Source organism: Callorhinus ursinus, unplaced genomic scaffold (assembly GCF_003265705.2).
Source record: "Callorhinus ursinus isolate GAN/ISIS: 27379988/994484 unplaced genomic scaffold, GSC_fseal_2.0 scaffold19, whole genome shotgun sequence".
Classification (NCBI taxonomy): Eukaryota; Metazoa; Chordata; class Mammalia; order Carnivora; family Otariidae; genus Callorhinus; species Callorhinus ursinus.
This window is the reverse complement of record NW_027397081.1, coordinates 16851164-16866532: the sequence shown is the minus strand read 5'-3', so window position 1 is coordinate 16866532 and position 15369 is coordinate 16851164. Positions and strand designations below refer to the sequence as shown.

The 15369-nt window shown below is 51.0% G+C and overlaps 1 protein-coding gene across 4 annotated transcripts in view; it reads right to left on the bottom strand.

Annotated features, from left to right (window-relative positions):
- GRIK4 (glutamate ionotropic receptor kainate type subunit 4) overlaps positions 1 to 15369 on the bottom strand; it is a 421439-nt gene that overhangs the window by 298034 nt on the left and 108036 nt on the right. For all 4 annotated transcript variants that reach the window (XM_025893698.2, XM_073903861.1, XM_073903862.1 and 1 more), the window contains exon 2: positions 3590 to 3695. The gene's annotated coding sequence lies outside the window, so the exon portion shown is untranslated. The remainder of the gene's footprint in view (positions 1 to 3589; positions 3696 to 15369) is intronic.

Below are 15369 nucleotides of genomic sequence, written 5' to 3'. Positions count from 1 at the left end.
GTCTATGTGCTCAGATCTGTTAGATGTATTCGAGATGTGTTAGAATGTTCATAGCAGCACTTTGCATTTCCCCAAACTGGAAACTACTCAGATGTCTAGCAGCAGAATGGAGAAATACAGTGTATATTCACATAACAGAATGTTACATAGAAATGAAAATTAATCATCAGCAACCAGGTGCTGAGATTCTGGATGAATCTCATAAACATAATTTGACTGAAAGAAAGCAGGCACAGAAGAATACATACAATATGATTCTTTCTATAAAAAGTACAAAAAACTGTTAGAATCCCAGCTGGTAGTTACCCTTGGGGGCGAGCAGTGACTAGAAGGGGACATATGGGGTCTTCTGGGGGTGCTGGTGATGTCCTGTTTCTTACTCTAGGTGCTGGTTATGCAAGTGTGTTCGGTTTGTGAAAACTCCCTGAGCTGTATACTTATGATTATATTCACTTTTCTGTGTGTGTGTGTGTGTTACATACTTCAGTAAGTCTTTGTTTAATGACACCCCCCCCCAGCACCACACACTTGATGTTCCAGCCACACCCAGCACCAGGAAGCTTCCTGTGCACACCTGCTTCCCTCGGCCTGATGCTCCTCTCCCCGACCCCTGCCATTTGCCAGAATCCAGAGCCCTTCTATGTGCCACTGTGGCAGACTATAGTGGCTCTTACAGCACTTTCTCCCACTGCTGCTCCTTTAGATGCCCACATGTGGAATCAGAGTGGTCTTCTTAAGGGCAAGGACAGTTGCCAGCATGCTGTTGTATCCCCAGAGTCTACTTACACACAACAGGTGCACAGTATGAATTTGTTCGATGAATAGAAGGGCTCAAGCAGTCACCTGCTATTGGGAGTCTGAGTTAAAGAAAGGTAAAAGACTAAGACAAAGGCAAATCTGCTGTTGGCAAATCAGGCCCAGAATCTGTCCTTTCATTCATGGGTGTTGGTGCAAGGATAGATTACAGCACACACAGTCTCGAGAGAAGCTTGACATTCTTACTCATTATGGATAAAGTTGATTGTTCAGTGATTGTCTCCCCACTGGAATGCAAGCTCAAACAAAGGAGATGGGGCAGGGAGCAGAAATCTTGTTCATCTGTCTCCTCGGGACCCAGAACGGGGCCTGGCATATATTACAGTCTCAATAAATATTTGTTGAATGGATAAATGAATCAGCTGTCAAAGAGGAAAGAACTGTAAAAAACTGGTTAGGCTATATAAAAGCAATCCTAACTATAATCATTTATGTCAAATGCCTTCCATTTATGCCCGATCAGCACACCGCACAGTAATTATTATTCAGACTGCTAAAGAGGTGTCAGATTAGCCTGTGTAAATTCTATTTGATGACACAACTACACTCCGTTCGTGCAGGCCTGACTCTCGTTGTTCATGGCCCGGAAGCCTAGCTAACCCTGGAGGCCACACGTAAGGACAGCAATGACAGAGGTCCTGGGCTGCTCTGGGGCCTCAACTGTATAACCTGGGGCACAAAGATGAGAAATAATCTCCTCCCAAACCTTACAGGAATAAAAAGAACCATGGTGTTACAAGATTGTAAGGCTCGCTGGTTTGCAAAATTCTTTCCACAGTCTCTTTCTTCTTTAATCCACAGGACAAGCTCTAGTACAGTTGAAGAAGCTGAGCCCAAGAAAGGGGAAGTACCTAGCTCAAGGTCACACAGCTGTTAGGAGGCAAAGCCAGGGACAGCCAGGTCTCTGACTCCACTGGCTTTTCTTGTAGAGCTTTACTGTCTACATAGAGGAACAGAAAGAGGAAGCTTTCAGACTCTTCATCAAAAAGCGCAAAGAAATCTGAGATCTTGTTTTCATTTTAACATTTAGATGAATCTGGTCTTAGAACCAAAGAGGGCAGCCTTTATCAACTAAAGGTATTTGAATAATTTCGGAGGAAAAAGAGATACAGCACCAAGGCCCCCTTCCCACTAACACCGTCCCTCCCCTCCTCCTGCGGCTTCTTACCACCTGCACGGTGTGACTTCTAAATCAGCATCCAACGCCCAGCACTCTGGCATGTACAGCTGCCTCCCGTAATTCAGAGCACTTCAAACACACCCTGTCCTAGGCAAAGGGTAACCTCTCCCCTGTGCCCACCAGCTGCTTCTCCTCTGCCCTCCTTCTTAGTAGACAGCACCACACCCCACTCATCACCCAAGCCAAAAAGTTGAGAGTCGCCCCAGATGGTGCCCTCCCCACACCCCGGTCTGGTCAGCCACCCCATCTGGACAGCTCTGTCTCCTAAACCCCATGACTGTCTCTGCATCCCCATGGACTGCCACCCACCCCACCCCCATCCAGATGTCTGTCAGCAATGACCTGGACCCTGGCCGGAGCAGCCTTCCTGGCCTCCCTCCCTTGGATCTTTCCCTCCCAGGGTGGTTCTCCATTCAGCTATGTGGCGGGGATTCTTACTAAAATGCAAACATGAAAAAATAAAATAAAAAAATAAAAAAATAAAATGCAAACATGATAATGATAATGAGACACCCAGGCCCAGTCTCCCCTTGCTCTCTCCTGCCTCCGGGATCAAGGGCAAACTCCTCAGTCCCACAGGCCAACCCTTCATGACCTGGCTCCTGTTCATCTGTCTGTACCACCCAGCCCACTGCACTGGACGCCCCAGCGGAGCTTGAGCCCCGACTTCCCCAATATGCCAGCTCTGTGTGAGCTGCCACGTGGGATGTGGTCTCAACCCCTGATGGCCTGGAAACAGTTTTCTGCAGGCTCGCTGCATTACCTCCCCTCTGAGGCTTTCTGTGATCTCTTCCCCATAGGCTGCGACCACACCTGGAACATTCTTCCTTAGGGCACACAGCCTGCTAAGAGGATGCTGTCTGCCCACAGAACCATCAGTGGTGATGGGAGGGACTATGACAAGCACCTAGAATGTTACTTGGCACGTAGTAGGTGCTCTGTTAATATTGGCCAAAATAAAATATTAACAGATGGCATCCAAAAGGCATTGGCTGGAGTGTCTGGCTGGCTCAGTCAGTGGAGCATGCGACTTTTGGTCTTGGGGTCATGGTTCAAGTCCTATGTTGGGGGTAGTTTACTTAAAAAAAAATAAAGGGGCCATTTAAAAAAAAAAAGATGTTTGCTCAGTTTACCCCAATATGAAATGAATTGCCAGTTGACTTGTACATTTCGTATATTTGCTGTGGTTCAAACAATCTAAGGTGACATCGTGGTGTGGATCTGGGCAAAGAGGAATCACAGCACGGGGAGGGAAGCAAGCATGTGCTGTTCTTTTCTGGCAGAAGTTAAGTTCAAAGCAAGCATCTAAGCATGGCTTTGGCTCCCTGGGGGTCTCTGTCCCCACCTAACCAGAGCTGGGCCTCACTCCTGGACTTTTGGGAACTTGGAAGGCAGAGAGTCGCCACGCAGCCCTTTCCCGTGTCACTGAAGACACTGCTCTGGACGACGTGGGGTAGCTCTCCTAATCGGGCCACACCAGGACAGAAGCCAAGCGGGAGGTGGCTCCGGACCTTACTGAGGGAACACTCTTGAGCGCCTTACTCCCTTCACGGCCCACCTCCTCATTAGTAACATGGGCACGGCGATGCCTACCTCTCAGGGTGATGAGCACCAGGAGAGCAGGGAACACTCTGGGATCTTCCACCTGTGTCTCCAATGCCTAGCACTGGCTGGCACATATTAGGCACTCAAAAAATATCTGTGGAGATAATGAAAGAATCCAGTCAGATAACATACGTGGAAAAGGCTCTGGCAGTATGAAGTCTTCACCCATGACTTACATTTGGAGCCCTTGCCCATAAGGAGCCTACAATCTAGACCCCATTTCTCTGCGACACAGGCTGTGCTGGGAAGCTCCGGCCCTCACCGTCCACGGTGGCGGGCAGCGTCTGACTGCCCACTGCCCCCTGAGTGCTGGAAGGACATGCTGCAGGGCAAGCTCGGCTCTACCGCTTACCAGTCCCGGGGCGGTTTCCTCACCCAAACACCAAAAAACACTCGTCCCCACTTCTTCCGAAAGAAGAACCTAATTAGAACCTAATTTCCTTTTTTTTTTTTTCCCAGAATCTCAGGCTGGGGCAGCCTCCTCAAGCCAGAGGATCCCTAAAGTCTCCAGACATCTCTGGCCCACTTCCGCGGTTGTACTCTGAGCGCAGGCTCTGTGAGGGCAGGCCCTTCTCCCTCCAGCTCACGGCCAGGACTTCAGCACCAAGAACAGCACCCGCCCCCCCTGGGGGCCACAAACAGCCGGCATGACTGGTTATTTAACCCTATGCTTAGTTACATCCTCTCTCCACAACCAGACCATGAGCTCCTGGGGAGCAGAGGAACATCTCTTCTACCCACGTATCTTTCCGACACACTTTGCTGTGGTGCCTACACTTGAGTAGAGGCTCAGGAAGTGTCTGTGGATCCCCAACCCACGCCGGTTCATATACACAGCACAGCGTGCCGCCGGCTGACGGCGTTCAGGCAGTGAGCGTGCTGCCTGGATCCCCCAGCCCAGCTGTGCTAAAGGGCCTCCCCTCTCCTGATTTGTCAGCAGTCCCTCTCCCCGTCTCTCTCCCTCTCTCTCGTCCTCATAGGGCTGTTACACTATTAATCGTGATTTTCTGGGGCGGGTCCGAGAGGCAGCTGACAGCCACCGGACGGCGTTTGGTGATGGGGATGACAGAGGAAATCAGAGGGGCAGCCAGATTAATTACAGGTTTTCTTTCATCTGTGCGCAACAAGATCTTGATTACTCCTCATGACACTCCAGGTTCCCCAAGACAAATGGATGTGGGCTTCTCTGCTGTTCTGACCCTCCCCCCCACCAGCTGGAAGACACTCCCAGCAACAGCCAGCAGCTTGGGCAGAGTATGCAGGGTGGCAGCGTGGCAGGGTGGCCAGAGGAGCGGGGCCACCCCAGGCCCTGTGGTCTCCTTGAGGGAGAATCAACCTCCGGCACCTGATACAGCTGGGCAGCACATGTATGTTTTTCTATCTCCCCAGCAAATAGTGTGATGCTGGGACCCAGGCCTGTCCTGGGAGGCAGGGACCCAGGTGTTCACGGGCTCTGGGAGATAACCTGAGCCTCAGTTTCTTGTTCTGTAAAACAAGGGGATTGGCCTAGACAATCTCTAAGTTCTTCTAAGTGGTGTAATCCTGCAGCTCTAGGAATTCTACTTCATGCTAACATTTACTGAATATATACTTACTACGTGCAAAGTACTATTTCAGCCTCGGTGCTCCTCAGAAGAGCCCTATGAGGCAGATTCTCTCACTTTCTCCACCTGTAGATGTGGAAACCAAAGATGCTAAGGTTGAGTGAGACCCGCTAAGGTCGGCTGGCTGGCCAACGGGAATAACAGGCTACCCGCTCCAAGACCAGTTCTTACTATTCTCTACACGTGCCTTCTCTCTGTATCCCAGAACTTGGCACACAGTTGGTACTTGAGGAAATGTTGGAATGTGATTATACTGATTATCATGATTTTGAAGAAGAGGAGTCAAATCCAAGTCAATCTAGGGCCCATCTGTACAATTTTCACATCAGGGGAAGCAAGCAACAGAGAAAGGAGTCTGAGAGTGTCCCCTGGCCAAATGATCAGCCCAGGTGTCCTCAAATTTTAGGATTTACCATCAGGAGATGCGCCCAGGAGTTTGTGATGAGTTACAATGTGGCAGGTTAGCCAAAGGCAGCTTGCATTGGCTTGGGAGTTGGACCTGGTCTGACTCGTCAGGATAAACTGAAGAGCGGTGGCTGGCCCCGCCCAGGCCTGATATTGGGGAACGGTAGTCAGGGAGCACAGTTATCACGGGAATCTGCTAGCACTCGGAACATGTGACAAGGGATAGCTCTCCCCCGTTCTCAGACACTAGTGAGCAGGACATGAGGAATAAATTGTCTCTTTTCCCCCTTCAAGCCACCCCCCTTACAGATTTCAGACTGAAGCCCTCAATCCACTTCTAAACAATTGCTCCTCACCAGAGGCCAGAGCAGACGTCCCTGGCTTCCAATCCCAGAGGCCACTCTGTGTCCTTAAGCTGTCACTTAAGCTCTGAGAGCTCCATTTCCACAAACGTGAACCATGGGCTATGACGCCTCCCTTGAAAAGCTGTTGCAGTAGATTTTAGCTGTAATGCAATCAGTCAGTGTGAACTTCCTCTCTTTCCTCTCTCCACCCTCCCGTTCAGGGCTCCCTCCAGCCCTATGCATAGGCACCCGGAACCACATCCACATCCTCTCCCAACAAGACAGCCTCCCATGCCTCTCGCCAATAATACTGCACAGCCCTCTCATTCCCAAAATGCTGCTCCAAGTCAACCCCATCCCAGCAGCTTTCTCTGAAGAAGTTAGTCTTCCTTCCTCATTCAGACTCAGCCTCATGGAGGAGGAAAACCAGGGATTGGAGGTGGAAAGCTGACTTTGAACCCATCTCTTAACCTCTCTTCTATAAAATGGGGCAATTGTACTTTTACCATCTCCCTTACAGGGTTGCTAAGAGAACCAAATGAGAAAATGAGTGGAGCATTACTTCGCAGATGAGTAAAGTGCTTTCTAAGCAAAATGGTGTATGTTGTTCCTTTCCTCTAGACTGGCCAAAGCATATAAATATACTTAATAGCACTACAGGATTTATACTTTATTCATTCCACAAATATTTCTACTGAGGACCTACTAGCAGGCACTGTTCAGGCCCTGGAGCTTATAGTCAGGGGAGGGATATCAATCCTATATCCAGGAAACCGGATGCCATAATTACAGACAATGAAGGGAAAAGTACAGGATGCTACGGAGTGTGTGGCAGGGGGACCTCATGTGGCGGGAAGGGAAGGCTTCCCTGAAGACAAAAGGTTTGACCTGAATTACCCAGATCTCTCAAAGGGGACAGGGTGGGCAGGGAGAAGATCCCAGACAGAGGAACGACACAGAGGGGATCCAGAGGCCTCTGGTGGGAGCCAGCACAGTGTGTTTTGGAAATGGCAGGGAGTCCAAGAGGATGAAAAGCAGAAACATCTTCTCCATCTCTTGTATTTACATCCAGTCTCCCACATTAGGCGCCCCCAGGTCCTGGATGCAGTTCTGCATCTGAAGCTGACTATCTCCATGAACCTCGCACTGGACCCAGCCATCTTCCCAGACAAGGTGAGGAAGGCACAGCATCCAGATCTCCTTTCCAGGGCAAAGCAGGTGGTTAGAGGTGAGAAGATGGGGACTTAATCACCAGCCTCAGCGAGCCGGGGGAGGTGGGAAGAGGATCCCAGGGTCCGATGTGAAGAGCAAGACGGGCTCGGGATGGTAAAAAATGCCCCTGGCATTTACCTGAGGCCACCACGCTGAGCCCTGGGGGAGATGAGCTCCTAGCAGAGACCATGGGAGCTGAGGCTATGAAATAAAATTGCCCAGAGCTGGAGCTGTTGGTAACACATTTAGAGCAGAGAGACCTTGCAGGAGTGTCCACAGAGGAATAGAAAGTGAGCAGGGAACGAGGCAGATGCAGAGAGAAACTGCTTTTTAAGGAGAGTGTTTTAATTACTTCCAGATAAACACAGGTCTCCCACCCTGCTCAGGATCTGTCTGGGTGTTTGGGAGGAGAGGGGGCGTCCTGGAAAGGCTTGGCCATGCCCTAGAGTGAGGCTGTATGCACTGCAGCCTTCCATAAGGAGATCTGGAAAGAGCCGGCTGGGCTGGGTGGGCACTGTGTGATGCGGGAGGGCAGGTACATCAGAATGTAACTATCAGAAGCCAGAGATGGGTTACTATAGACTCATGGATGATGGTACGCAAACAATCTCCAGCTCCACTGAGGTCAAAGCCAGAGGAAAGTGCTCCGATGTTAGTGATAAAGAAGCAGGTCGCAGACACCGAGCCGTCCCTTGGCCCGGCTCCATCGTGCCCAAGTGGAGACCTCCCTGCCTCTTCAGGTCCACAGTCACTTCATGTACATAGTAGTTTTTTGGTGTCTCTGACACCATGGTCAGAAAGCAAGGCCCCGTCCTTTCTTAAGTCCTAGCCAGAGTAGGGGCCAAAGGAGCCCTCCCTAGGTGCGTGCATTCCTTGGGGAAGCCCAGGATGGGCCCCCTGGGCACTGGGTAGAGGAGGAGTGGGAGGTGAGGAGGAGAAGAAAACCAGATATGGTAAAATAAAGGTGCATAACAAAGCAAGTGGTGTCCCCTTCAAGATGCAAAGCAATTGAACTTATTCTACGGGGGTCATCCAAGCTAAGCACAGACTCTGAGACTGTGAAGGGTCCATCCGCCCCTCCCTGCCACCCAGCTCTGTTAGCACTGACAGCTATCTACTTGGGAAGGCCTGGCATCAGGCTCCATGAGGGACAGAGAACAGGCACTGGCTGCTGGCCAGCTGCCCCCTGGAGAGGGTTCTAGAATGGCAGTTAGGGTAGGAAGGAGACTTGCTTTTCATTCTAAAGTGTTCTCTGCTGTGTGCATTTTAAGAGACCCTTTTTCAATTAAGAAATCTACTTAATAATTTAAAAAACAATAAAGAATCTCAACTTTCTCAATGATTGGCTCTAAGATGTGGGCATGTTACTTAAGCTCCTGAGCCTGGGTCCCCCTGCTCTGTATAGTGAGGCTAATAACACCTCAGGTTCAAGTGCTCAGTGACTGACTGCTGGGCCTGCCCAGGCCCCTCGCAGCGTTTCTGGGCCACTCGTCAGCACCAGCTGTTCTGAGCTGACCCTGGAGCCTGGTCCGAGATCACACGCCCCTCCCGGCCATAATCCAAGGCCAACACTCACTCTCCCTTCGCTCCCCCCACAGCTCCCACCCACTCCCCAGTCTACCTGCAGCCTCAATGCTCACCACTGAGCCCCCCATCACACACACACACTCAGGCTCTGGTTCTTAGCTGGATCCCATGCCCTGGGCAAAAGGAGGGCCCTCCCTCTGAAGGAGAGACCCTGGGGTGGGAGGGCTGCTATGTTCAGCCAGTCTCTGAGGGGTTTAGGGACACAGAAGACACCCTCTCCAGCAGCTCTCATTCAGCCTGCCAGAGTCCCATCACTTTCCTTCTGCCATGGCCCGGAGAGGTCATGTCACCCACAGGGGAGACAGGTCTGTGGATTGGAAGTCCAGGGGCACTCAGTCTCAGGGAGACCTTGGGGGAAATCCTTGACCTCCTTAACTAAGCGGGGGAGCTGTCCCCACACGCCGCATCCCCTGCCCGGGGACCGCAGTAAAAGGAGCATATAACATAACCATGGGAACCCAGCTCCAACTGCCAGAAGGGGAGAGAAGGCTATGAGCACTGCACCTCTACTGATGGGGCTGCACGCAGGCGGGGCCCGGACACACCTCCCCGAGTGCCTCAGCAGAACTTTCCAGTGTGCGGTCTGCCCTGGAAAAGGAGGACGTCACAAGCAGCATACTTGTGAACGCACGACGTGGGATGGTCACAAAGCAGCTTTCACAAGGCAAGGCAGCCTTCGTCACCAGATGAGAAAGAAGTGCTGGGAAGACAGAGGCAGAAAGCATCCCTGGGCCTGGACAGGTGAGCAGGATTCTTGGACAGCGTGGACACACTATCCTTAGGAAGGGAGACCTTCCAGCAGGGCGCCAGGAAAAGCAAGAGGTATCCAGAGGGCAGTGACTAACCAGCTTGGCAGAAGCACACTCCCCAGAGACAGATAAGTGTTGGGGTCAGATTCTAGAAGGCCTCGAATGCCAAGGTTAAGGAGCTCGGGCTTGATTGTCTAGGCAACAAAGAGCTACACTGAAAGTTTCTGGGCAAGGGAGGGTGGATCGTGGAGCTGTGCTTTCAGGAGATCAATGTGACCAAGGTGTGCCAGATGGCCTGGAGGGCAGAGAGGTCGCTGAGTGGGCACTTTGGCCACCACAGGAGGGCCTGAGAATGTGGAGGAAGCCGTCCCTGAAGGGAACGGTCCCTGCACTGCCTAAACATTAGGGTCTGCCCAATGACTGGAAAAGAAAGGTTCTGGGCTGCCAAGCATTGGGCAGGAGCACAGACTTCACGGGTCTCCAAGGAAAGCAGAGCCCCAGGCAGCCCCAAAGCCAGCCTCGGCAAGACACGGGACATCAAACATTTGGCAGAACCTGGATGAGGCCCAAAGGGGAGGGAATCTGTGGAAGAGTCTGGACTTGAAGTCAGGAGGCCTGCTTTCAAACCTGGTTTGGCCACTGTTCCCCGCAGGATGATGATGTGGTCGGGTCCTGCAGCCTCTCCAGCCCTTAGGTGTCCATAAAACGGGCACAGGGTTGTTCAAAAATCAAAGGGGACATTATGTGTCCAAAAATGTTTTCATAACACGTAATCAGAAAGTCAGGAAGATTTTCTTCTAAATCGATCTCTGGGGTTTGTTCATGCTTACCTCCTCCACCCCCATCCCCAACATTTTATTCCGTCTTTTGTCCTAGAATATGTCTGACTCCCCATCTATCAGATTGATCGAACAGATGAATGATTTATCATTGTTTTCTATAAAACACCTAAGACAATGTTTTCCACCTAGCTGGAGCTCAATAAAGGTATGATTAATTAATAAAAGTGAACCTATAGAGGATGTTTTAATCCTACTCATCATTCCCCTACTCAGTGACTCATCTTAATATCAAGGCTAGGAAAAGAAAATGATTAGGATGGCAGGTTGGGCGATCTCTCCCCTGCCCCCCGTCTTCATTCACAAAACTCCACGTAATTCCTCCCAGAGGAGGAAGGCAGAGGTTAACAGCACAGCTTTGTGTCTGCTTCGGACCATTCCCTGAGTCGGGGCTCTGCTTCTTACTCTCAGTGACCCTGGGCAAGTGAGTCATCGCCCCAAACCTCAGTTTCCCCACCCACAAAAATGGAGAAAATGTTAGATCTTAAGGTTGCTTTCAAAGATTCCCCGTGATCTTAGCAATGCAGCTGCAAAGAGAAAGTTTGCCATGCTTGCCCTGATACTGAGCTGAGAGCCGTTACTGTGTTATTGTGACTATTGCCATTATTGTTCAGAGCCAAATCACCGAGATTTGGGGGGGGGGCTGGTATTTGGGTACAGATTTCCCATTAGTGTGGATGATGGTGTGTGCTCTGTGACTGCCAATAGATCAAGCTTCTCATTGCTTTCAACTGGAGAAACCCCATTACGTGGAGTTCTGAAATGCCTCGACCCCCAAGCCAATCTAACAACCTGCTATCAAGCGGCATCTGGGGCTGGGGGCACTGAGTGGATCAGTCGCCCTTATGGTGCTAACCCAGCGTTAATGGTGCAAGTGAATTACAAACAAGGCCCACCTGCTGTGCTCAGCAACAAAACCCGGCAGGAGGGTAATTGCCCGGAACTTGAGCACAGGGGGACACAGCAGGCAGGGAACACATTAAACATGGGGAGGAACGACTTCCCAAGGCTTTCCTTCTCCACAGAGACCCGAGGAGGAGAAGCCAGCAGGCAAGGGGACAGGAAGCTAGCAGGCACGAGACGGGGAATGCTCCAGAACTGCGGAAGAAAGGTCTTCCAGCAGACCACAGCTGGCTGTCCAGCCCAGCACCCTCACAGATCGGAGAGCAAGGGAAGAACAGCTGGGTCAGCTCCACGCTGCCTGATATCTCTCCGTGAGCTCGGATGCCAAGGATGTCTGGCATGGCCAAGTGCGCCACCCCACGGGAAGGCACCCTCCTTGATACTAACCCCCACACGAGCGATCAGGGGTAGAACGATGCGCTCACCAAAGCTGGTATAGGGCACGGGGGCATGACGATCGTTCATCTCTTCATCCATACACTGGGCATGTGTTTACTAGGCATTGGTGGCAAATGAGGGAAAAGCTAATATGACATGAGACACTCTTTCAAGGAGAGACAGGCACAGACATCCATCACTGGGCACAGGCTGGGCCGGGCAGTCACACAGCCAAGACACAAAGCAGCGCTGCCACTAGGCAGAGAGGTCTAGTGATGCCCAGGCATGGTCCACGCAAGGACCATGATGTTGGTGTTGAAGGATGCAGATACGCATGCACGCACACACGTGCACCCTTCATACAGACACACACTGTGTACCATGTGTGCACGTTATGTACACACATAGCCAGGTGTTCGGCATCTAAAAGGGAGGCATGGAGCCCAAGGCTCTCATAGTCCCACCAAGATCTTAACATGTTCTGAAGCCAAAATGAAAGGGACAAACTCAGGTGCACAGCAGAAAACAAGCCTTGTCTCTGACCATCTTCACCGTCTCTTGCAGGCAAGAAAAGGTGAGCCCTTCCTCTTTCCCCTCTCTACTAGATATGTTTGCCAAGAGCCTGAGAAGTGCCTTTACAAGCAGGGACTTCCCTCCGGGCCCTGGCTGCAAGGGCAGCCCTTCCTCTTCCTCCTCCTGAGAAATCAGACCATGAAAGGGGTGGGGGGGCAGTGATGCTTCAGGAAGCCATCAGAAGGGCAGGCAGGTACATCAGCTCTGCAAGGCTGGCTTCCAATCCCAGCTCCCTCATTTACTAGCTGGGGTCAAGACACTGACCTCTCAGCCTGGGCTGCCTCACCTATAAAACAGTGATGATAACAGCATCTACCTCATAGGGCTATTGGCAGTTTTAAATGAGAAATGCATATAAAGTGCTTAGGACAGTGCCTGGCACATAGTTGAGCCCCCAGTAACTATATTTCAAATATAATCCACAATGGCACCACATTCCTGCTACCTAGAAGCAAACAGCTCTACCGATTTGGGTCCACACGTTTAATCCAGCAAAGAACATTTTCATCAGCATGATTTCATTCATTCAACGAGGATTTACTGAGCACCTAGTGTGTGGAAGCATAAGGTCTAATACAAAATGACAGTGTCCTTGTCCTTGAAGCATTTATGAATCATAAAAAAGAAACGCACCTGTGTCCTGCCGAGCTGTACACGCACATGCACACACACACACACACACACACACACACACACAATCGTACACATGTATATATGCATATGGATGTATGTTTGTGCAAGCATACGGAAACACGGAGCCCCTGAAAATACTATCAGCCACACTGTGTGACCTGGGAGTTATGAGTCTGGGCAGGAGGTGGCAGAGGAATGACCACACTGTTTCTAGAAAAGGAAGCTGAGGCTCAGAGAAAATAAATGTCTGGCCCAAAGGTTAGGGGAAGGGTGTCCCGGGGACTAACGTTACTGGGCACCCACTCTGCGCCATGTACGTATGGGTGACTTAGCTCCTTCCGTGTGCTTCCACCATCTGGTCCCCCCAAAACCCTCTGAGGCCCTCATCAGAACCCTCCTTCCTGCAAAGACGAAGAAAGAGAAACTCAGTAAGGGTAATGATTCTCCAAGGATCACAAAGCTAATAAGCGACGGGCCAGGATGCAAAGAGTTTGTCTGACTCAGACCCACCAGCTTCTCCCACGGGGCCAGAGAAGACTTAGTACGTGGCACAGTTCTGATTAATTGTAGCCTGTCTGGCTGCAGGCCCAGCGGCCGGGGCTCTGACCTCCCACAAAGCCTGGTGGTGGGCCTACTTACTATGCACCAGGCAGTGTGCTCTGAAGGGCAACACCAAGTCCCTGCAGTTCCTCACGCGCTCCCTGCAGGGTCCCACCTAGGGGCCTCGCATGGGTTCTGCCCTTTGCCTAGAACATTCTTCCCCCAGAAGACTGGCACATGCCTTCACCTTCTTCGGGGCCTTGACTCCCAGTCTCCCAGTCTCAGGAGGCCTTTATCCTCCCCGTTCCACTTTCCCTTTCTTCCCGTAACACCTACCACCTCCTAGCTTATTATGTAATTTCCTGACTTATTTATACGGGTTGCCCTGACACATGCTTTCTAAAATGTAAGCTCCCCAAGAGAAAGAATTTGGTCTCCTTTGTTCCTTAGGCACCTGGAGCAATGCCTGCCATACAGCAGGCGCTCAATAAAGGTGCTGAACGAATAGGAGACATCTCTGAACAGTAAATGGGTATTAATGTTGCACACTCAGAGTGCTGAGGAGGCCGTGTGTATTCTGGGGAGGGGGCTGTGGCCCCCAAGAGTTTCCCATATCTGCTGGGGGAAGGGCAGCCTCAGGAGCATGGAGATCAGAGGACTGCCTATTGATTACAGTGACAATTCAGACACAAAGGCAACATTAGAAGCTTCCTATTTACAACGTTCTGACAGCAAACAAGATGGAGTGAGAAGAAGGGCATCGGAGAATTTCAAGGCATCCTTGCCTGGGATACAAGGAGAACCCAAGGCCACGTCAGAGCCCAGCTGAAGCCAGGAAGCCAGGCTCTGCTTATCAGCACACCCTGAAGGGACAGGAACACGGCGAAGGGCCACAGGGACGGTGGGTCCTCACAGCCTGGAGAGTCGAGAGGGTCAGGGAAAACCAAACTCTTGGTGAAGACAGATCCCAGAATCTCCATGCTGCAAGGGACCTTGGAAAGCACCTAGCACAGGCTCCTAAGCTCACAGATACAAAAATGAGGCTCGGAGGGGGAGCATTGACTTAATCGAGGTCAAGCATTGGTGCCTGAGCAGGTTCTAAAACCCAAGTCTCCCGACTGCTTGGACAACGCCCTTTTCATGTAATATTCGCTCATTAAAATGTTTTAGGTTTTTTGTGTGTGTTTTTTTAGGGGGGGTTGGTTTTTTGTTTTGTTTTGTTTTGTTTTTACTGTCCTCCACAAACCAGAGCTGCACTAGGTGCTGGGGACACAAGACACTATGCAGAACAGATAAACACACAGGCAGACATCAAATTCATATATAAGGTGCACAGTGTAATCATGGAGGAAGTGTGGCCTGGTTGCCGTGGGAACACCGGGAAGGGGTCCGCATGCTACAGTGGGGGCATCAGGAAGATTCCTCAGAAGCAAGAATGTTTAAGCTGGAGTCAGCCAGAGGGAAGGGGAGCGGTGGGAGGAGGGAACAGGGCTCTTTAGGGATCTGAAAGCAGTGAGAAATGATGCCCAGAGGGAGGCAGGACCTGGTCATCCAAGGCTTTGGCAGCCATGCTAAGAGATTTGAATGTTATCCTAAGGGTAATGTGAGCCATTGAAGGGTTAGAAGTAAACGAGTGACATTATCAGAATTACTTATAGAAAGATCACTCTGGCTGCAACCTGAATAGATTGAGAGGGTTCAGTCTGGAGTCTGGGATGATCGGCTGGATGGCAGTCCTGGCCAGAGACAAGGAGGATGTGAACTAACGTAGAGGCAGCACAGAAAGAGGCATGTTTGCATTTGAGACCGTTTTAGGAGGTAGAGCTGACAGTGATCACACCCAGATCGTGAAGAAACCAGAAGGAAGAAGGACTATTCTAGAAGAAGGCGTCTAGAATGAGCACCTGTGTGGACGCTGTTGCCCACCAGGGGAGAGACAGGGGCGGCCAGGTAGGGGTGGGGGGTGGGGAATGACACCCCACCCCGGGAGAACAGAGGAAC